The sequence below is a fragment of the Rhinoraja longicauda genome, chromosome 8 (genome assembly GCF_053455715.1).
Source record: "Rhinoraja longicauda isolate Sanriku21f chromosome 8, sRhiLon1.1, whole genome shotgun sequence".
Classification (NCBI taxonomy): Eukaryota; Metazoa; Chordata; class Chondrichthyes; order Rajiformes; family Arhynchobatidae; genus Rhinoraja; species Rhinoraja longicauda.
The window spans coordinates 15,802,747-15,825,397 of record NC_135960.1 but is presented as its reverse complement, the minus strand read 5'-3'; the positions used below and the strand labels follow the sequence as shown (position 1 = coordinate 15,825,397).

Here is a 22,651-nt window from a genome sequence, read left to right as displayed (position 1 = left end):
TGTTAAGGGTTAGACTGCCAGGTGCTTGTGGGTTTTCATTCTCCGGGTTAGTTCGTTCCCCCCTCTCTCTCCTCTCCTCTCCCTTGGGAGTGTTTTTAATTTCCACGTTTTAATTATTAAATCTTTTTGGCATCTCTCAAACCCCCACCCCACCCCCACTGTCCCTGTTCAGTGGGAGGCGGAGCGCTCACAAATTCCCTGAGCACCGACGCCCCTTAAATCTCCCGAGTGCCAGCACCCGCCGGAGCGAACACCTGGCGAATTGTCACAGCGGGTAGCAGCTCTGAGATTTTATCAACCGGCTCATCAGATCGGTTGCCGTTTGATGTCCATCTCGCCTCCCGCAAGATTCCTCACAAGTCCCTCCCTTATCACTCCCTCCCACTGAAAGGCAAACACGGTTATCTTCCTGCAAAATCTGGCCGGACGCCAACCTCTTCGGTCCTGGTTCCTGAAGCTCACCTCTTCTGTATCGACTGCTCTCTCGCTCTTTCTCGCCTCCAAAACACCTGACTCAATCGACTTTACATCAAGGTAAATAGGAGAGAAAGTGCACAGGGTAGAGTTAGATGTTAACAAGCCAGCTCAGGTGAGCGCGTGTATCTGCTCAACCGAGCAGGTGTAAATCTAAATACACCACATGAAAGCCATTTTAATTAAACAGTAAAGCATTACTGCTTAAATTACCAACGCAGCCCAACACTGTCACGAGGCCAGGCGATTGAAATACAATACTTCCAAAATACCAGTCAGAATAAGACATCACGTTTGACATGTACATCACAGCCATTATCTGGTAAACCAAACTAAGATATGGATTAAATCATTCTTTATCGAGAAACCACCAGTTACTTAGTGTAGAAAAAGAAATTTTCAAAAGAGTTAAAAGTTTTGTTACATTAAAAAAATTATGCCTTTCAAATCAAAAATCAATCTTCAATCTACAACATCATCTAAAGTCTTCTCTTCTGTGTGCTGATGTACAACACGTTATTGCCTCAAATAAATGCATCTCCATATTTGTTAAGCTGACTGTTTACATATTCTTCTGCCTGTTCCAGTGCTATGTTCATATATCCATCCAAACAAGCTAAAACACCTCGGTAATCCACACCTGAGTTCAGTTTAACCACCACTGGTCTCCCTATGATGTGTTTTAGAAAATCGCTGGGCGTTTGCTTTCGCAGGTTCATTTTGCGTCCTTCAGCCTATGCACGGTCCACTGATGGCTTGATTTGAACGCGGCCGAAGTTGCACAGCAACCTACCTCCCGGCCCGGGCGGCTGCCATTGGAGGAACGGGAGCACGTGGCCACTGGGTGAGGCGCGCGGGGCGGTGACATCACCTTGTCCCGTATTTGGGAATGAGGAAGTTGGCAACCCTTGGAATTGAGAACCAGAGGACATAGGTTCAAGGTGAAGGGGAACAGATTTAATAGGAATCTGAGGGGTAACTTTTTCACACAAAGGGTGGTGGGTGTATGCCAGATGAGGTAGTTGAGGCCGGGACTGTCCCAGTGTTTAAGAAACAGTTAGACTTGTGCATGAATAGGACAAGTTTGGAGGGATACAGTCCAAGCGCATGCAGGTGGGACTAATGTAGCTGGACATGGTGGCCAGTGTGGGCAAGTTGGGCCGAAGGGCCTGTTTCCACACTGTAGCACTCTGACTCTTTGGAACATTAATTTGGTTAGAGCTGGGAAACAAAGGGCAGAAAATTCTGGAGATAATTGTGGGCCTTTGATATCTGCAATGACGGTTTTAACAAAAAAGGATATTAAAGCTATATATTAAAGCTTCACATATACGAAGGATATTCATTTTGCATTAACATTTAAAATTTTGCATGCATATTATGAAGGGCAAGCTCAAGAACTGATCTCAATAATTTTATTGAGCAAAGCCGATATTCAAAGACCTAAATAAGAAAAGGGTGTACAATAAACCTTTGTTTTAACAGACCCTTTTATAACTAATTTTGGTTATAACGGATGGACCTGTCAATGCATCCCTAACCCCAGCTTCTGACCCCACCATTGACTCGCTAGGTGCACCAGTGAGCCCTTTCTCCATTAGGCAATCCGGAGAGAATGGCAGTTTTTCAGGCTCATGTTGTAGCCCCTGTGGGCAGTGCTTTCTTCTGCTGTGGCAGTGTGGCTCCCACTCCTCTCACTCTGCTGCTTCATCTGACCTGTCGCATTGCCCGTTCCGCGCTCCACTGCCGCCGCCTCCTCCGCCCATCGCTTGGTCCACTTGACGTCTCCTTCCCATCTCCACATCTCCTTCCCATCTCCACCACCGCGGCCTCCTTCTCCCCAGAGTTGCCGACATATTCCACATTGGAGTGTGTTGGCGCCTTGGGGGGAGAGGGGGGAGGAGGGGGTAAAGTATGGATCACGAGCAGAAGTAGGCCGCTCAGCAGCTCGAGTTTGGTCCATCATGCAGCAAGATCATGGCTCCTGTGATTTCACGTCCATTTTTCTGACAACTCTCGGAAATCTTTCAATCCCTTGCCTACTTCCTTTCAACCCCTGGAACCTATTTAATTCTGCCTTAAGTACAAAAAAAACTGCTTCCAATGTTCTGAGGAAGTGTGTTCCAAACATGGCCTTCTGAGAACAAATTCTACCTTTTCATTATCTTAAGTGGCACGAAGTAATTTAATTTTGCTGCCATTTTACCATTTCTGTCCAGAAAGGACCTCCATTTGCCCTTGCTAGTGATTTCCTTTTTGCATGCCAATAAAAGCTCCTTCATACTTTGTATCCTGATTTAATGTAATTTTACTTCCTCCTCAATTTCTTAGTTATCCGTTACTGAATTTAAAAAATGCTTAGTCCTTAGGCTTACGGTTTCTCTGACAAACCCTACAATCTTTTCCTTGTATTTAATGCTAGCTTAATTTATCTTGAAACCCATTTTTTGACAACACCTTTAAAAAACAGTATATTTGTGAAAATCATGTATTTTTTCTTTAAATTAAAGATCCTTTAAAAGTTTCCAATATTCTAGCGCCAATCTACCCTGATTACTTTCATAATTCCTTTTGTTTAGATTAAACTGCATCTCTTTCAAAGTCAATTTAAAATTCTGTCATATGATAGTTACTCTTTCCGAGGGGCCACTTTAAACAATTATCAATGAACACTTTCTTACTGGCATTGTACTAGATATAAAATGGCTCATTCCTTGGCATAGTAATCTAGAAATCCATCTTGTTTATGTTCCAAGAATTTATCCTCGGGGTATCCTCTAGTTACCCTAACTACTTGATTCATACCAATTTATTATGTTTTGTGCCCTTAATTCATGCACATTGTTACAAAAGCACCTAAGTTTGGGAACTTAACATTCTGTTTCTTTTAAATTTGGCCTTTTTTAAATTTTTATGTAGTTTGAGCCCTGTTTGCCTTTGTTTGTACTGTTTATTTATTCTGCTTACTACATAAAAATCTGTAAGGATATTGGTACCAGTCCATGTCGTATCATCTGTCAAACTTGTACAGGTCCTATTATAAATTGTAAGTCCTGCCTCCTACATTATTGCTCAAAACATTTAATTATTTCTTCTGTCCTCCTATTATTGTATTAATCCATGGATTTGTAAATTATCCAGAGATGATTACCTTCTCAGTTCCAGCTTTTAAGCTTCGAACAAGCTAAAATTTGCTCGATGAACATTATCCCTCTCCTACCTACATCATTGGTACCAATATGGAGCAAGCTTTTTCTTTTGCTTCCTCTTTATAATGCCCTGCAACTGTTCAGAGTGCTGTTCGACCTTGACATTGGAAAGACAATATTCTGGAGTTGCATGCATGCCCTTAGTAGGACAAACAGATGATCCTAACTATTGAATGTGCTGTCAACATTGCCTTTCCTTTTTCCTGGGCTCCTGGCTCTGGCAACACTTCCCTGAGGGACAGCACCATCGCAAGAATCCCGAAAGGAAAATCTGTTGGTGAGCAAGGTGGGATTGGATGGGTGATTTCCTGGACTATTTGCTAGCTGCTCCTCCTTGATAACCAGCTGTTCTCTTGCTGTCTGCACTCTTAAGCTGGGATGGGATTGCCTCCCTCTCCACAAAGACCCCAGCCCTTCTGATGTATAAGAGTGACTGCAGCCCCTTCTCCAGCTCTGATATCAGAGATCAAGCTGCTCATGCAGCTGGAGGGATTTCCTTTATGTGTTGATGTGTGGGACGGTAGTGTCATTCAAACTATCTCTTGTGGTTCAGGATGCACATTCCACTTGGCTGATCTGTCCCACCATTCCTCACTCCCGCATTCTAAAACCTAAAATATGTTTAAAAACTGCTTGCAAGTCCGTTCTTGCTTTCTGCAAGATCACTTTTGAACTATGGCATCTTTCTTTCAAACCAATGCCAGGGTTGACTTTGTCCTGTCAACCAGACACTCGCCTGCTTTATCATCAAAATCTACACTCTCAGCACTACGTATAGAGAGGGCCACCGTGTTCCAACCACCTGTACCTTGGAATATAGTCTGTGTCTCTTGAGGTTATTCCACCATTCGGTGAGATCCTGGCTGCTTTCTGTGTTAATTGCAGGAACCTGCCTTTTCCCCATATTCCACAATATTTGTATATCCCTTGGTACTGCATTTATCGATAACACATTTAAAATTGGTGAAAGGATTCAGGCCAAAATTGCAAAAATTGTACCAAATGTTCATTGCCTTCTGGATGATAAAAGAGTTACTTCTAGCTTTTAGACACTGAATGGCCCTGCACTCCCAATTGATGGGATTGACTTCCAAATTACTCAGCCAAGGGCACACTTCATGGATCCACTTTGTGTGTCCTAAGACATTTGTAATTTTCTACAAAATCATTATCCATCGTTTCTTTTTTAAATCTAATCTATTCCTACTCTCCCCATTAAACAAGCCTGCTATGATAGGTACCAAACTGCCTCAACTTTGCTACAATTCCCTATTGTAAATATTCTTTTGGTCTCGGGTCAACATTTTACACAGTATTCCAGGTGAAAACTTGCAAAGGCTCTACGTAATTCCAGTGATACATCTTTGTGGTTGGATTGCATTTAACTGCAAAAGTAAAGGACAGGATAAGATTTCCTGCCTCAATTGGTTGCCGTACAGCCGTTAGCTTCCATTGATTTATATACAAGGACGTCCATGTCACTTTGAACATCAACATTTTCAAACTCTCTCCATTTTAATAAAAATAGGCAGCATTTGATTTCTCCTGAAGTGGACAGTCTCATACTTTTCTACACTTTGCTGCATCTGCCCACTTAACTTGTCCATATCCTCTGGCATCCTATTTGAATCATCTTTCCTATTTGCATTCACACTTAGTTTCGTGCGATCAGCAAATTTGGAACCATTGTATTGGGTCCTTAGCAACATCATGGATGTAGATTGTGAATAGTTGGCACCTATGACTGATAATGCATTAGCTGCAACTTGCAGCTCCTCTCAACCTGTTAAACAACCCCCAATCAAAGCATATTACCTCCATTTCCTTGTGCTGTAAGCTTGTTGAGATACCTCCAGTATAACTATTATGAGAATCCTCCTGAAAATTCAGGCGTACCATCCAAATGGTTTCCCCCTTATCTGTTAGATTTGATCCATCCTTAACCCCTTTGGATTTACTAATTTATTTTACTTCCCCTTTGCACTGTGCCCCATCTAAGTGAGCCTGCACATTATGGAGTGATTGTATTCCTTGGAAACTGCATGTATCAAGATTTTCCATAAAGAAAACCCTTTCTTCCCTCCCCCTCCATATCGAATCCCAGTGGAAATGCATTCTCAACAGTAATGTCACTGGACGGGTGTGCAGCAAGGAAGTTCTGATTGTGCAGTAAGCAGAAGAAAATAGTTTTAATTAACTAGAAATGGATGTTGCATTATTGCGATAAAGTAACATTATACAAGTATCAATAGAGGTGATTGCCTTGTCATTTTCCAAAGCAAATCTCAATTGGCCTCCCAATGAACTGGTGGCTTGCAATTGCCATCCTTGGTAAACTAAGTTCTCTGCATTTTCACCCACATGTTTAGACTGTACTGTTGTATCCTTATTGTTTTGATGTATTTATGCTTTATTCTTAATTGTTAACTGTATGTGTTGTCATTTGTGAGCGGAGCACCAAGGCACATTCCTTATATGTGCATACTTGGCCAATAAACTTATTCATTCATTTATTTTGTTTATTTATGTTTTTTCACAAATTTAAAATTTGAATTTCAATTATTTTAGTAGTGATTTCTGAATGTGTTACCTGAACTGTTGTAACATGGGTGCACTGTACTTCAACTATACTTGGCAAACAGTGAAAAACATTTTTAACAAGGTCATGCTAATCTCAGTCAAAGATACTGGCTGGAATCAGTGTCTTTGGCCCATGAGTGCGCACTGATTATTAGCCACCTATTTTCATTAATCCAACATTTATTCCAGTTTGTTTTTATTTACTCTACTTTCTCATCAACTCCATCTGATTCGACCATTCACCTTCACACTCTGGGCAATTTACAGTTGTTAATTAACCTACCAACCTGCACATCTTTTGGAGGTGGGAAGAAACTGGAGCGCATTAAGGAAACCCATGCAATCAGCGCACAGTGCACAAACCACCCAAGGTCAGGATGAACCCAAGTCTAGCACGATGAGGTAATGGCTCCCTAAGCTGCATTGCCATGCCAATCTATTCAACCTTCACATTCTATTAATTTCTATATAATTATTACTTTGAGGTTTATTAACAAATGACAGCAGACATTATTGTAAGCAAACTTGTATCCATAGCACCCTGTGCTTGCAACCTCGAGCTGAGGTGAGAGGGTGGGCTCCTGTCATCAAGGCAGTAAACTGTTTGTTGGTAAGGATTCCAGGTAAAACTCAAACCAATTGGCATCTCAGGCAAAAAAACTCTGTTTGCAATCATGCCTTGCTGAAATGCATTGGATGTTCAATGTCAGTGATCTTAATGTCAGGACATTACAATCAGGGTTCCTCAACATACATTTGTATTTGTGACACAAAAATGTAAAAACAATATTTGCAAAAAGTGGCTGCACCCACCTACCCTAAAACATTCAATGGTATTATCAGCATTAGACCTGAATCATTAATATCTGGCAAATACAATACAATACAATACAATATATCTTTATTGTCATTGTACAGGGGTACAACGAGATTGGGAATGCGCCTCCCATACGATGCAATAATTTAATTAATTTAAACAACAACAACCCAACGATACAAATTGTAACAGTTTTAAGACAGAATAAAGTGCAAGTAGATCTGTGCCGGATCACTGTGCGTTTTGACCATCCGGCTCAGCAAGACCGGTTCATAGCTATGGCCCTGGGGATGAAATTGTTCCTGAGTCTGCAGGTGCGGGCGTAGAAGGCCTTGTATCGTCTGCCCGATGGAAGGAGTTCGAACAGACTGTTGCAGGGGTGTGAGGAGTCTTTGTGGATGCTGGTGTCTTTTCTGAGGCATCATGTGTTGTAGATGCCCTCCAAGGCTGGTAGCTGTGTTCCGATGGTCCTCTGAGCTCTATGGACTACCCGCTGAAGAGCTCTCCTCTCTGCCTCCGTGCAGCTGAGGTACCACACAGGGCTGCCATGTGTTAGGATGCTCTCTATGGTGCAGCGGTAGAATGTCGTCAGCAGCTGTTGGGGTAGACCAGACTTCTTCAGTGTTCTGTGCCTTCGTTGCTGTGCCTTCTTGACCAGCGCAGCAGTGTTATTGGACCATGTTATGTCCTCCGAAATGTGAGTGCCCAGAAACTTGAAGCTGGATACTCTCTCCACACTGTCCCCGTTGATAAAGATCGGGGCGTATTCCCCATTATGTGACCTACGGAAGTTGATGAGTAGCTCCTTGGTCTTGGTGGTATTTAGGGACGTTGTTATCCGAGCACCAGTCCGCCAGGTTTTGCACCTCCGCTCTGTATTTTGTTTCATCACCGTTGGTGATCAGCCCGATCACCGTTGCCACCTAACACCCCAAAGCCTTTCCATCATCTACAAGGCACAAATTAAGAGCATGATTGAATACACTCAGCCTGCATGTATTAGAACAGCTTTGAAGAACCTTGATACCAATCAACCAGGCCAGACCACTTAATTGGCACCATACTGAACGTTCATTCATTCATTCCTTCTATCGCCAACATACATTGGCTGTACTAAACTGGCAACTTGTCATGGAATGTATTTTAATAGCAACAAGTTAAAACCAATTGAAAACCATACATGTGAAGGAATTATATCTATTATAAGTATTTTCTGTTCTCAAAGCGATTTTGTCAACGGACTAAAAGTGCAGGAAAGGATTGCCTTTTATTTACTGCCTTTTGCATTTCTTTCATTGTGCCCAAAGCACTTCAAAACCAAAAGTTGTTTTTTGAACGCAACAGTTACAACTGCAGTGCAAGCCACAACAGCCCATTTTTGCACATTCAGTTCCAAAAACAGCAGGATGATAGTATAAACAGAAAGTACTGGAAATATCCATCAGGTTATGCAGCATCTGCAATTTTAAAGTAATTTTTGTTTTTATTTTTAATTTTTAATGGTAGAAATCTATCTCAAAGTCCAAATATGTGCACAACCCTATCTCAACAATGTGTAGAATGGAACTGGAGATGCTGGTATAAACCGAAGATAGACACAATGTACTGGAGTAACTCAGCGGTTCAGGCAGCATCTCTGGAGAGAAAGGATGGGTGATGTTTTCTGAGTTACTCCAGGATTTTATGTCTATCTTCCCCATCTCAACAACATTCTGTTAAGGACTTTGTTTTGATTGCACTATGTACTTTCTTTTGGCTATTATGGTCTGGTTACTTGGTATTGCTGACAATTTATTGTATTATTAATTGTTGTGGATTTATTTTTGTGTTAAAGTGCTTCTAAAGCTGCAACTAGTATGAATTTAATTTTTTCACACCCAGTGCATTAAACGTGTTGTTGGCACTCAACACTTGCCTGAAATTAAAGAGCATCCGTTTTATAATTCCTTAGTAGTTTTGCTCAAAAATATAAAAAAGATTGCCAACTGTTTGAATTACCTTTGGAAGAAAGGTTCTACTTGAGGTGATGCAAACTGAAAGGGATTGCCAGAATGCTTAAAATGTGTGTATGGTCCCTCCTTTTAATTAAATAAAGTTTATTCTTATTGAGCAGTTCTGGCCTTACACAAAATTGTCTTCTCTAGTCTTTCTGTCCAAACAGCTATTGTTGTCACCATATTCAAAGAAATCTGGAATGTTGAGTACATTAGAAGCTGTATGGAGTCACAGAATAAATCTTAGCTCCTCAACAAGTAAACTGGAGGTTTGCTCAGTTAGCCACTTACAAATAACATTTGTAAGACGGAACTGCAGGTGCTAGTTTACATTGAAGTTAGACACAAAATGTTGGAGTAACTTAGTGGCTCAGGCAGCATCTCTGGAGGAAAGGAAGGAAGGATGATGTTTCGGGCTGAGACCCTTTCGAAAAAATAATATTTTCTCAGCTAATCTGAATGCTTAATTTTTTTCTTAATGTTCAAACATATTATAACAGAATATTCCATTCCAGATATACATATATTCTGTTGTTTCTGTCCGTTCAACCTGAATTCGGCGGGTTCCCCTACCATGTTCATTTTTAAATGATTTCCAAGTAAACCCCCCAAAAGCTTTTTCCTCCCTGCTATTAGCCATCTTCATCAACTTCCCGAATTTTCCCCAATCCTCCTGATCACATTGAATCTCCTACCTCTTTTAGAAGAAGACGTTATTCGTCTCCTGGCTAGACACAACTGAGTTACTCAAGAATAGTAAAAGACCATCCTGCACTGCCTGCATTTGAACCGAGTTCCCTATCACCAACACCACGATCCATGACTTTGGCAGCATAAAATCTGAACAATCTGTGTGAATAAATTTTCTCGTTTCCAAATAAAATATCTGGGGACCTTATTAGAACATTTATTTATCAAAAATCAGTGGCTGCTGGCCAAACTTGTTCTGAGCTGAGTCCAAGAGCCTCTTTTTTTTCCATAACTGACCAAACACACACTGTTGGGCCCCATTGGACTCACAGATTTCTGGTCTCTAATGTAGACACGTCGGCATTTTCCCTTGACTTCCAAATCAAAGTCGTCATTTAAATAGTTAGGTTATTTTTGGCCTATTCTTTCAGCAAGAAAAGGATAATACAATGCAATAAAATATCTTTATTGTCATTGTACAGGGGTGCAATGAGATTGGGAATGCGACTTCCATACGATGCAATAAATTAGTTAGCTAATCAACATAAATTTAGACAACCCAGAGAAACAAAATTAGAAACAGTGTTAAAACAGAATAAAGTGTAAATAGGTCTGCCGGGTCGGTGTGCGACGTGACCATCCGGCTCAGCAGGACCGGTTCAGAGCAGCTATGGCCCTGAGGATGAAGCTGTTCCTGAGTCTGGAGGTGCGGGCGTAGAAGGCCTTGTAGCATCTGCCAGATGGTAGAAGTTCGAACAGACTATTGCATGGGGTGTGAGGAGTCTTTGTGAATGCTGGTGGCTTTCCTGAGGCATCGTGTATTGTAGATGCCCTCCAAGGCTGGTAGCTGTGTTCCGATAATCTTCTGAGCTCTATAGACTACCCGCTGAAGAGCTCTCCTCTCTGCCTCCGTGCAGCTGAGATACCACACAGGGATGCCATGCATTAGGATGCTCTCTATGATGCAGCGGTAGAAGGTCGTCAGCAGCTGTTGGGGTGATACTTAAATTAAAAATAATTGACAACTATGTGTTTCTATCTCATGTTAGTTAGGTGAAATTAGACACCTGGAATATTTGGACTTTGAGATTATTTTGTCACCAACGTTTGACGAGTACAACTTTACCTGCTAATTAGTTAAGTTCAACATTGATTATTTGTTTCCAGGATGTGGGTATGACTGTATAGGCCAACATTTATTTTTCTCCTTGAACCCCTGAAGTCATTGCACTGAATGTTCCCCGTTGTGGTTGTCGGCAGAAGTTCCATGATTTTGACCAGTGGCAGTGAAAAAACAGAATGTGTTTTCAAGAAAAGATAGAATGTGGCTTGAAGGAATCAAGAGCTGAAGAAAACCTAGGATACTGGAGACATCTTTCAATAATGCATATTGCCAGTATGGTGAATTGGTGGCTTTAATGATCAATCATATTTAACACGTTGCAATCATATGGATACAATTACTTGGAGACACAGGAAATTGCAGACGCTGGAATGTTGAGCAAAAAGTGAAGTGCTGTAGGAACTTAGCGGGTCAGTGGAGGGAATGGGCAGATCAGATTTTGGTTTGGGACCCTTCAGACTGGGCAGAAAGCTAGAAAACAGGTAGGTATGGGGCAAAGCTTGGCAAGATATGTAAGAGAGAAAAAGCTGGGAAAGTGGGGTGGGGTGAAGTCTGCCTTTTTCACCACCCCCACCTCTTTTCCAGTTTTCTCTCCTCCATCAGTTTGAAGAAAGAGCCTGACCTGAAACAGCATCTTGTCCATTCCCTCCACAGATACTGCCTGAGCTATTGAGTTCCTCTAGCACTTTACTTTTTTAGGATAAATTTATTTTTAGGTTCATGTGATTTGAGAATATTATTGCATTGTTGTGTCCATTGTAAACCACAATAATTGTAGTTGGCAACGTAGTAAAATGACAGATGAGATCAATTCTGAGAAAACTAATACATTTATTTTTTATGTTAGCAAAGCCAGCAAGGAAGGCCTGACAATTATGACCCAAAAAACAATTTGTCTTCAGTGACAGTTCTGAAAGTAATGCGTATCTCCACACTCTCATTGATGAATGAGATAATGTTAAGCTCGAAAGGGTGCAGAGATTTTGGAGGGCGTTGCCAGGACCCGAGGCCCTGAGCTTTCGGGAGAGGTTGAGTAGGCGAGGACTTTATTCCTTGGCGTGTAGGAGGATGGGGGGTAACCTCATCGTGGTGTACAAGATAATGAGAGGGCAGGGTAAATGCACAGTCTTTTACCCAGAATAGGGGAATGAAGAAACAGAGGACATAGGTTTAAGGTAAGGGGGGAAAAGATGTAATAGGAACCCGAGTGGCAACTGTTTTTTCACATAGGGTGATTAGTATATAGGATGAGCTGTCGGAAGAGATAGTTGAGACAGCTACTGCCACAATGTTTAAAAAAATGTTTGGACAGATTGGCTAAGTCTAGAGGGATATGGGCCAAACACAGGCAGGTGAAACTAGTGTAGATGGGGCAGGTTGATCGGAGTGGGCAAGTTGGGCTGAGGGGCCTGTTTCCATGCTGTATGACTTTATGAAAACTAATTGTATTTATGAACAGACCCTATGCTGCTCAAATGTTTTGTTTTGTATGCATCACCACTGTATCATAAAGCATAAAAACTATGAAATAAATGGAGTATTTTGAAGCCCATTGAAATAAGCATAATTCTAAAATGCCATTCACATCAATGATTCCTGAGACTGCTTTGCAGTTATTGAAATGCATTTGAAGTGGAAGTTACGATTGTGATTTAGGACCAGTGATAGCCAATCTTGGTTGCAAGATTGTCCTCTCCATAGAATAACATTTTTTTTGTCTGAAATAGCATTATTAGATTTTGGTAAGAGCACAGTTGCATCTGAAACAGCAATTAATAGTGCTGCGTGAACAATGGAGAAATATCAGGTTAAGCCTGGGCGTAGGTCTCAGATATGGAATATTTTTTTCCGAACAGTCCTAAAGAAGAATCTGGCATTCTCAACATCATTGAAAACTGGTTTTCAAGTTCCTTAGATATTGTTGCAACCTACAGTGCATTCAGAAAGTATTTAGACCCCTTCACATTTTCCACATTTTGTTACGTTACAGCCTTATTTTATTTTATCAATCTACACACAATACCCCATAATAAAAAAGCGAAAGCAGGTGTTTAGAAATTTTTGCAAAGTAATTAAAAATAAATAACTGAAATATTGTAGCGACCATAGAGAATGGTCCAGGTCGTCGAACCCTCGGATTGGCCAGCGAGGTCACGTGGGAACGCGACCATGAGGATTGGTCCAGCAAACGACATCGCTGATTGGCCAGCGATGTCAGGTGCGCGTTTGGCGCCCGTTTTAGCCAGTTCGGCGAAGTCTTCAAGGAAGACAGTAAGTTTATATTGGTTGTCCTGTAACTTGTTGTTTTGATTCTGTATTCGTGTATTGCGGCTGCAATAAACTTCGTCTACAACTAGCAAGTTTCGGACTCGCCATATTGGTGACCCCGAACGTGATCTGGACGATCACCAACTGAGCAGGAACCCGACGCCTCGTTGACGATGACCGAGCAGGGCACACCGGAGTCAGGCGCGGCAGGCGTTCATCTTCCGTTATTTTGGACGTACGCACCGCAAGCTTGGTTTATCCACGCCGAGGCTCAATTCCACATTAAGAAGGTGTCGGACGATTCCACGAAGTACTTCTACCTCGTCAGCGCTCTATCGCCGGACACAACCAAGCGCATGATGCGGTTTATCATAACTTCACCTGCGGAAGACAAATACGAAACCATGAAGAAGGCATTACTGCGAACCTTCGGGTTAAATAAGCATGGTGGTGCGGCAAAACTTCTGCACCTACCGGAGCTTGGAGACCAACTGCCTTCCGTCCGCATGGCTGAAATGATGGTGCTAGCCGGTGAGCATACGGATTGCCCGATGTTTGAACAGGCATTCCGCGAGAAACTTCCCGAGGATGTCCGACTGCTGCTTACGGATTGTTCTTTTAAGGACCCCGAAGCATATGCAGCGAAAGCGGACGCGCTCATAGCGGGAAAAAACAAGGCCAGTGATTCCATCAACAAAGTCTCGACATCGGTGACCACGCCACAGCGACGGAAAGATGGCGCCACGTCTCCCGCCAATTCCCCGAAAGCCCGCCAAAAAGATCCGCACAAGCGCGGCTGGTGCTATTATCACCTACGATGGGGTAACGAATCCCGCAACTGTCGTTTGCCTTGTACCTTCGCGGGAAATGCCTCGGCCGATCGTACATAGGGGCAGTTACGATTGGCCAGAACCGGCGCCTCTATGTCCATGATCGATTCACGGACACAGAATTTTTGGTAGACACCGGAGCCATCGTCAGCATAGTGCCGCCGACCGACCTCGAAACCAGATCGGGTAAGACAGGTCCCACCCTCATCGCGGTTAACGGCAGCCCAATTCGCACTTTCGGCACACGGAAGATGTCCCTTGCTTTAGGCCTCCGCACGTATGAATGGCCATTCATCATAGCCGACGTCAAACAAGGGATCCTGGGCGCAGATTTTCTCTGGGCTTTTTCACTGGTTCCTGATGTCCGCGGTAACGACCTCCGACCCGCTGCTGAAGACGAGCACGTCGCTCCGGCAATCGCCTCCTCGCCCAGCCCTACTGTCCAGGCCGTCGTCGCGGCCCCCGACTCGTATGCTGCGATTCTGGCAGAGTTCCCAGAGCTGCTCGTCCAACGTTTTGACACACCTTCAGCTAAGCACGGTGTAGTCCATCACATCCGCACTGAAGGCCCTCCCGTTTTCGCTCGGGCCAGGAGACTACCGCCAGACAAACTGGTGGTGGCACGGGCGGAGTTCAGGAAGATGGAGGAAATGGGAATTGTTCGTCAGTCTGACAGCCCGTGGGCCTCGCCGTTACACATGGTCTCCAAGGCATCTGGGGGGTGGAGGCCATGTGGCGATTATCGGCGTCTCAATGCTGTCACCACGGCTGATCGCTACCCCATACCGCACCTACAGGACTTTTCATCTGGACTGGAAGGAGCGGTGGTGTTTTCCAAAATCGATTTGGTGCGAGGATACCATCAGATTCCGGTGCGACCGGAGGACATACAAAAAACTGCAACTATTACTCCGTTCGGGTTGTTTGAATGGTTGCGTATGCCTTTCGGTTTAAAGAACGCGGCACAGGCTTTCCAGCGACTGATGGACCGCGTGGGCAGGGGTTTACCCTTTGTGTTTATTTATTTAGACGACATCCTGGTAGCCAGCCCCTCAGTGCAAGAACACCAGGCCCATTTGCGGACCGTGTTCCAGCGGCTCCAAGACCACGGGCTCATTATTCAACCCTCCAAATGTCAATTCGGCCTGCCTGCTCTCGATTTTCTAGGTCACAGAATTACCTCTGCCGGCGCTGTCCCTTTGCCAGAGAAGGTGGAGGCTATCCGGGCTTTCCCCAGGCCTACCACAGTAAAAGGGCTGCAGGAGTTCGTAGGCATGGTTAATTTCTACCATAGATTCGTTCCGGCAGCGGCGCGAGTCCTGCGCCCACTTTTCCAATGCCTTGCAGGTAATCCGGTAGAGTTGTTGTGGTCCCCGGCCGCAGAGTCGGCTTTTACGGCAGCTAAGGCAGCCTTGGCAGACGCCACCATGCTGGTCCATCCGAGCCCCTCCGCCCCCACGGCCCTGACGGTTGACGCCTCTGACGTGGCGGTGGGCGGGGTTTTGGAGCAGCAGGTTGGTGGCCGTTGGCAGCCTTTAGCGTTTTTCAGCCGGCAACTAAATTCGGCCGAGCTGAAATATAGCGCATTTGACCGAGAGCTTCTAGCTCTCCATTTAGCTGTCCGTCATTTCAGGTATTTCCTCGAGGGCCGCCCATTTGTGGCATTTACGGACCACAAGCCATTAACATTTGCTTTTTTGAAATTGTCTGACCCATGGTCGGCCCGCCAGCAGCGGCACCTGACTGCTATCTCAGAATTTACCACAGATGTCCGTCATATCGCGGGTAAGCTGAATGCCGTTGCTGACGCCCTGTCTAGACCTGCTTTTCCCCCTATTTCGGCGGTGGACTGCGAAGTGGATCCCCAGGAGCTCGCGGAGGCACAGCTCCTGGCGGATACCGTTTCGACGTACCAGTCCACCACTTCGGGATTGAAGTTGGCCCAGGTAGCTTGTGGGTCGGAGGGCACGAAAGTCTGGTGCGATGTTTCTCTTCCTCGCCCCAGGCCGGTAGTACCGCCCTCCCTTCAGCGCCGGGTTTTCGATGCCATTCATGGGCTGGCACACCCGTCCATCCGCTCCACCTCTGCCTTGGTGGCAGCGAGGTTTGTCTGGCATGGCCTGCGGAAACAGGTAGCGGGATGGGCACGTTCCTGCGTGCCCTGTCAGACCGCTAAGGTCCAGCGCCACGTCCAGCCCCCCGTACAGGATTTCGAAGTCCCGGCTTTTCGTTTTTTCCATATCCACGTGGATTTGGTCGGGCCTTTGCCTTCCTCCCGGGGCTACACCCACCTCCTCACGGTGGTGGATCGGTTCACCCGGTGGCCAGAGGCTTTCCCATTGTGTGATATCTCGTCAGCGTCTTGTGCTAGGACTTTGGCCCTTCACTGGGTAGCTCGTTTCGGGGTCCCGGCAGTTATTACAACTGACAGAGGACCACAGTTCACTTCGTCCCTCTGGGCCGCGCTGGCGGAACTGTACGGGTCCAAATTGCAACCCACAACTGCATATCACCCCCAGGCAAATGGACTCGTAGAAAGGTTCCACCGCCAACTTAAGGCGTCCCTCTGTGCAAGGCTTGAAGGCCCAGACTGGGTAGACCAACTCCCTTGGGTTCTGTTGGGCATCCGGACGGCTCCTAAGCCAGATCTCGGTGCGTCGTCCGCAGAGCTGGTATATGGCTCGACCCTTCGAGTACCTGGAGATCTGTTTCCGGACACTTCAGCCCTGCTCCCTACAGTCCCATCAGCGTTAGCAGCTCTCCGGGAACGGGTGGGCTCCCTGGCTCCAGTGCCGACTTCACGTCATGGGTGTCCCATGGTACATGAACCGTCTTCCCTGAAGGACTGTGAGTTTGTTTTTTTGCGTAAAGATGCCCATCGCGCCCCGTTGCAGAGGGTCTATCAAGGGCCGTTTCGGGTTTTACGTAAGGGAACGGCTACTTTCACCTTAGACATGGGCGGCAAGAGTGAACTCGTCTCGGTGTCCCGGCTCAAACCTGCCCATTTGGACCCAGATCAACCAGTCCTGGTCGGTCAAACCCCTAGAAGAGGCCGACCTCCGTTAGTTCCGCCCAGTCCACAAACCCCCATTCCGACAGTTCCTCCGGGACCTCCAGTTTCGGCAGTTCCCCTAGGACCCCCCGTTTCGGCAGTTCCTCCAGGACCCCCCGTTCCGGTAGTTCCTCCAGAACCTCCCGTTCCGGCTGTTCCACCAAGTCCGGAACCTCCGGCTCCTGTGGTTCAGGCTGTCCCTCTCCGTACTCGTTATGGTCGCGAAATCCGGCTCCCTGCTAGGTTCCGCACCTCGGGTTCTGGGGGGGGTCATGTAGCGACCATAGAGAATGGTCCAGGTCGTCGAACCCTCGGATTGGCCAGCGAGGTCACGTGGGAACACGACCATGAGGATTGGTCCAGCAAACGACATCGCTGATTGGCCAGCGATGTCAGGTGCGCGTTTGGCGCCCGTTTTAGCCAGTTCGGCCAAGTCTTCAAGGAAGACAGTAAGTTTATATTGGTTGTCCTGTAACTTGTTGTTTTGATTCTGTATTCGTGTATTGCGGCTGCAATAAACTTCGTCTACAACTAGCAAGTTTCGGACTCGCCATAATATCACATTTACATAAGTATTCAGACTCTTTGCCGTGACACTCAAAATTGAGCTTATGTTCATCCTGTTTCAATTGATTATCTTTGAGATGTTTCTACAACTTGATTGCAGTCCACCAGTGGTAAATTAAATTGACTAGACATGATTTGGAAAGGCATACCTCTGTCTATATAAGGTCCCACAGTTGACAGTGCATGTCAGAGCAAAAACCAAGCCATGAAGGCGAAGGACTTGTCTGTAGACCTCCGAGCAGGATTGTGTCGAGACACAGATCTGGGGAAGGGTATAAAACAATTTCTGCAGCATTGCAGGTCCCGAAGAGCACAGTGGCCTCCGTCATTCTTAAATGGAAGAACTTTGGAACCACCAGGACTCTTCATAGAGCTGGCCACCCAGCCAAACTGAGCAATCGGGGGAGAAGGGCCTTAGTAAGGGAGGTGACCAAGAACCTGGTGGTCACTCTGACAGAGCCCCAGAGTTCCTTTGTGAAAATGGGAGAACCTTCCAGAAGGACAACTATATCTGCAGCACTCCATCAATCAGGCCTTTATGGTAGAGTGGCCAGACGGAAGCCACTCCTCAGTAAAAGGCACATGACAGCCCGCTTAGAGTTTGCCAAAAGGCACCGAAAGGACTCTCAGACCATGAGAAACAAGATTCTCTAGTCTGATGAAACCAAAAGACGAAATTGCTGAGCATTTGGATAGCAGTAACGGGATCATTCCGAGTCAGCATGGATTGACGAAGGGGAAATCATGCTTGACAAATCTACTGGAATTTTTTGAGGATGTAACTAGGAAAATTGACAAGGGAGAGTCAGTGGATGTGGTGTACCTCGACTTTCAGAAAGCCTTCGACAAGGTCCCACATAGGAGATTAGTGGGCAAAATTAGGGCACATGGTATTGGGGGTAGGGTACTGACATGGATAGAAAATTGGTTGACAGACAGAAAGCAAAGAGTGAGGATAAATGGGTCCCTTTCGGAATGGCAGGCAGTGACCAGTGGGGTACCGCAAGGTTCGGTGCTGGGACCCCAGCTATTTACGATATACATTAATGACTTAGACGAAGGGATTAAAAGTACCATTAGCAAATTTGCAGATGATACTAAGTTGGGGGGTAGAGTGAATTGTGAGGAAGATGCAATAAGGCTGCAGGGTGACTTGGACAGGTTGTGTGAGTGGGCGGATACATGGCAGATGCAGTTTAATGTAGATAAGTGTGAGGTTATTCACTTTGGAAGTAAGAATAGAAAGGCAGATTATTATCTGAATGGTGTCAAGTTAGGAGGAGGGGGAGTTCAACGAGATCTGGGTGTCCTAGTGCATCAGTCAATGAAAGGAAGCATGCAGGTACAGCAGACAGTGAAGAAAGCCAATGGAATGTTGGCCTTCGTAACAAGAGGAGTTGAGTATAGGAGCAAAGAGGTCCTTCTACAGTTGTACCGGGCCCTGGTGAGACCGCACCTGGAGTACTGTGTGCAGTTTTGGTCTCCAAATTTGAGGAAGGATATTCTTGCTATGGAGGGCGTGCAGCGTAAGTTCACTAGGTTAATTCCCGGAATGGCGGGACTGTCATATGTTGAAAGGCTGGAGCGATTGGGCTTGTATACACTGGAATTTAGAAGGATGAGGGGGGATTTTATTGAAACATATAAGATAATTAGGGGATTGGACACATTAGAGGCAGATAACATGTTCCCAATGTTGGGGGAGTCCAGAACAAGGGGCCACAGTTTAAGAATAAGGGGTAGGCCATTTAGAACCGAGATGAGGAAGAACTTTTTCAGTCAGAGGGTGGTTAAGGTGTGGAATTCTCTGCCTCAGAAGGCAGTGGAGGCCAGTTCGTTGGATGCTTTCAAGAGAGAGCTGGATAGAGCTCTTAAGGATAGCGGAGTGAGGGGGTATGGGGAGAAGGCAGGAACGGGGTACTGATTGAGAGTGATCAGCCATGATCGCATTGAATGGCGGTGCTGGCTCGAAGGGCTGAATGGCCTACTCCTGCACCTATTGTCTATTGTCTATTGTCTATTGTCTAAGATGGAACTCTATGGCCTGAATGCCAAGGGGCACCGCTCATCACCTGGCCAAAACCATACCTACGGGAAGCATGGTGGTGGCAGCATCATGCTATGGGGATGTTGTGAGCATGATGAAATGAGCTTCTGTACGTGTTTACTTTGCGAGAAAGATTGGTGGTGACATTTATCACACTGTTCAAATAATGCTACATTATCAAAAAAGACATAATGCTGGAGTAACTCAGCAGTTCAGGCAGCATCTCTGGGGAACATAGATAGTTGATGTTTCGGGTCAAGACCTTTCAGACTTGAAACCTCACCTATCCATATTCTCTTGAGATGCTGCCTGACCTGAATTAGTCCAGAAGTTTGTATATTTTTTTGTAAACCAAAATCTGCAATACCTTGTGCCTCCTTGCTGCATTTTTAATTGCTCAACTTTCTGTGACAAGTTTAATAGCTTCCATCAGCCACATCGCAGAAACTGCAGATGCTGGAATCTGAAGCAACAAACTGCTGGAGGAACTCTGAGTTGAGCAGCATCTCAAAATCATTTCATTGTCACGTGCACCAGAATAGATTTTTTTTTTCTTGCTGCACCTTCATGGGTGTCTATCATGGTTGGAAGGAATTGTCAACATTTTGGGTCGAGACCTTGCATGTAAGGTCTTGGCCCAAATCAGCAATAATTCCATTTCCCCACAGAGGTGCTGCACAAACTGCTGATTTCCTTCAGCAGTTAGTTTTGTTCCCTACTGAACCCATAGAAATGAGTGAAAGCAAGTAATCTTCAACCCAGGGGACTGCCGAAGAGTAGGAAGAATAGGCAATCAAAGTGCAAATGCAGCAACCGTGAAAATATGGAGATGCAGTGTTTGCAAAATGAATGTAGGAGAGGCATAAATCAGCCAACAATTTGTACTTTGAGGAGTATCCTTTGTGTCTGCAAGTTTCTGGAAAATCTTTGTCTTAATAACTGCATTCATTTCTAACTCCTTTTGTGTTGTAAACTGCAGATCATGTAAGAAAAGGCACAATTAGATTTCTGCCTTTCACCAGTATTTTCACCTCGAATTGAATATTTCTGTTCAAATTGATATGTTCAACTGTTCAAGGTTTCATGGTCAGTTTATTGTTACGTGTACCTATTAAGGTACAGTGAAATTTGAGTTACCATACAGCCATACTAAGTGAAAAGCAACAAGACACACAACCACATAAAACTGTACTAAATGTTGAGGGAAATATATATCTCCTTGAGAACTGATTTGGTCTTTAATATCTCCTCGAGAAACCAGCTGTGTAATACATAAACAATTACAATATCCAGTTTTGTGCAAATGTTGCAGCTGGATATGACATACACCTTTTAGGATCGACAGAAAAAAACAAAGGAATTCCATGCAACTTCAGATGCAATATTTTGTAATAACTAATAGTCCAGCAGCAGGTAATCCTAAATTGAAATGGGAAAAAGAATGGATTACTTAAAGCAATTTATTGCTTTATATGTGTGTGGTGGGAGGCGAGGGGTTAATAGTGTTTTAAAGTTGCAGTTTGGACAATGATGTAATCTATACTGGATTTTTGGCAACGCTGACTTTCAGATTTGTAACGTATTCCTTGTCAGGATTTGGATCGGAGGGACTTGGCCAGAGAACTAAATTAGATTAAATGTGGAATGCCAGAGGAGGATGGCTTGATTGCTGAAGATACATTTGCCTATTTGGGGTGATTAAATTTGGGAGATATTCAGGGTTGATCAGGAAGCTAGAAATGGGAATTTATAGATATATCTGCAGATTGAAGGAGATATTGGAGAGAGAATAGGTCATCGTTTGATTGTCAATGTATTATTCTGATCCATGGATTATACCATCTTGATCATCCTGATCTCCCTAGCTCTCCTTGTTTTTCAAACTCTCCTCAAACTTCTATTCTGGATATCCCTTTGATCATTCTCTCTCCCTAATGCCCAACACCTTTCAAATCCTTTGAATGTTTGCGTTCTGTTCAGTCAATAACTCCTTTCTGCTCTGTAACCACTGTTCTTTCCCCACTGCAGAGTATTTTCTTCCTGTTTAGAAAGCGCAAGAGATATTATTTTCAACCATTTCCAAAAAATGATAACGTTTAAGGATTGTTTCAATATACAATTCATAATAAGTTAAAAAATACATAATTATGGCATACAGTCAGCATTTTGTTTTCATTTACATCATGGAAAAGGTGACATACAGTGTGGCATGAGACACGTGTGAAAAGCCTCTTTTTTAATTTGGTTCCAAAAGCTTGCAAAGCATGGAATAAAGAAAAATGACTAAAGTTAGAGAAAAAGGGTCACAGAACATGAAAAGATCATTTTAATTAGAGATAGTTTACTTTTGTCCCAACTTTGAAAAAACCTGGTGTACATAAATGTGTGTTTCCTTTTACAGTCCTAGTTGGCTACAATGCAATCATAATACATTCTTCAACATGCAGATTGGTGATTGTCCAGTTAGCCAAATGTTGCCATAAATAATGGAGACATGCATTATTATTATTTGCCTAATTATTTTATAAATTAAAAATATCGTTTAATTCTAAATTGTTGCAAAGTAACAGGTTGTGAATTAACTAACACAGATGCCGGAAAATTATCTTAAGTGCATACAAAATACAAAAGCATTCAGAAATCATAAGTGAAAAAATAATGGTTCTTCTACCAGTACTCTGATACCTTGATGTTGAGAAATTGCAAAAGTATTTATGTTGTCAATGCATTGAGGTGCCGGATGTATGGTTGTCCCTGGGCAATGTGTTCTGTTTTTACAGGCATCTGTAAAAACTATGTACTTCCATGGTATCGTAGTGAATGGTATCCAAAGCACAACACTGATAAGAAAGAACAATTATTAAAACTACAAGCTTGGCCGTTCATTAGAACAAACGTGTACATATGTAGGATGTTTGTATTTAGGAATATTATGGGAGCTTGTTCACTCGTTCATAAATCTATGTTTGTAACCCGAGGACAGCCTGTATATTCAGTCTT

The 22,651-nt window shown here is 44.2% G+C and overlaps 1 protein-coding gene and 1 pseudogene across 5 annotated transcripts in view; one reads left to right on the top strand and one right to left on the bottom strand.

Moving 5' to 3' along the window:
• Nucleotides 1–22,651, top strand: part of mbd5 (methyl-CpG binding domain protein 5) — a 172,522-nt gene that overhangs the window by 62,914 nt on the left and 86,957 nt on the right. The gene's annotated exons all lie outside the window — the stretch shown is intronic.
• On the bottom strand, nt 999–1,193 carry LOC144596209 (U6 snRNA-associated Sm-like protein LSm6 pseudogene; annotated as a pseudogene).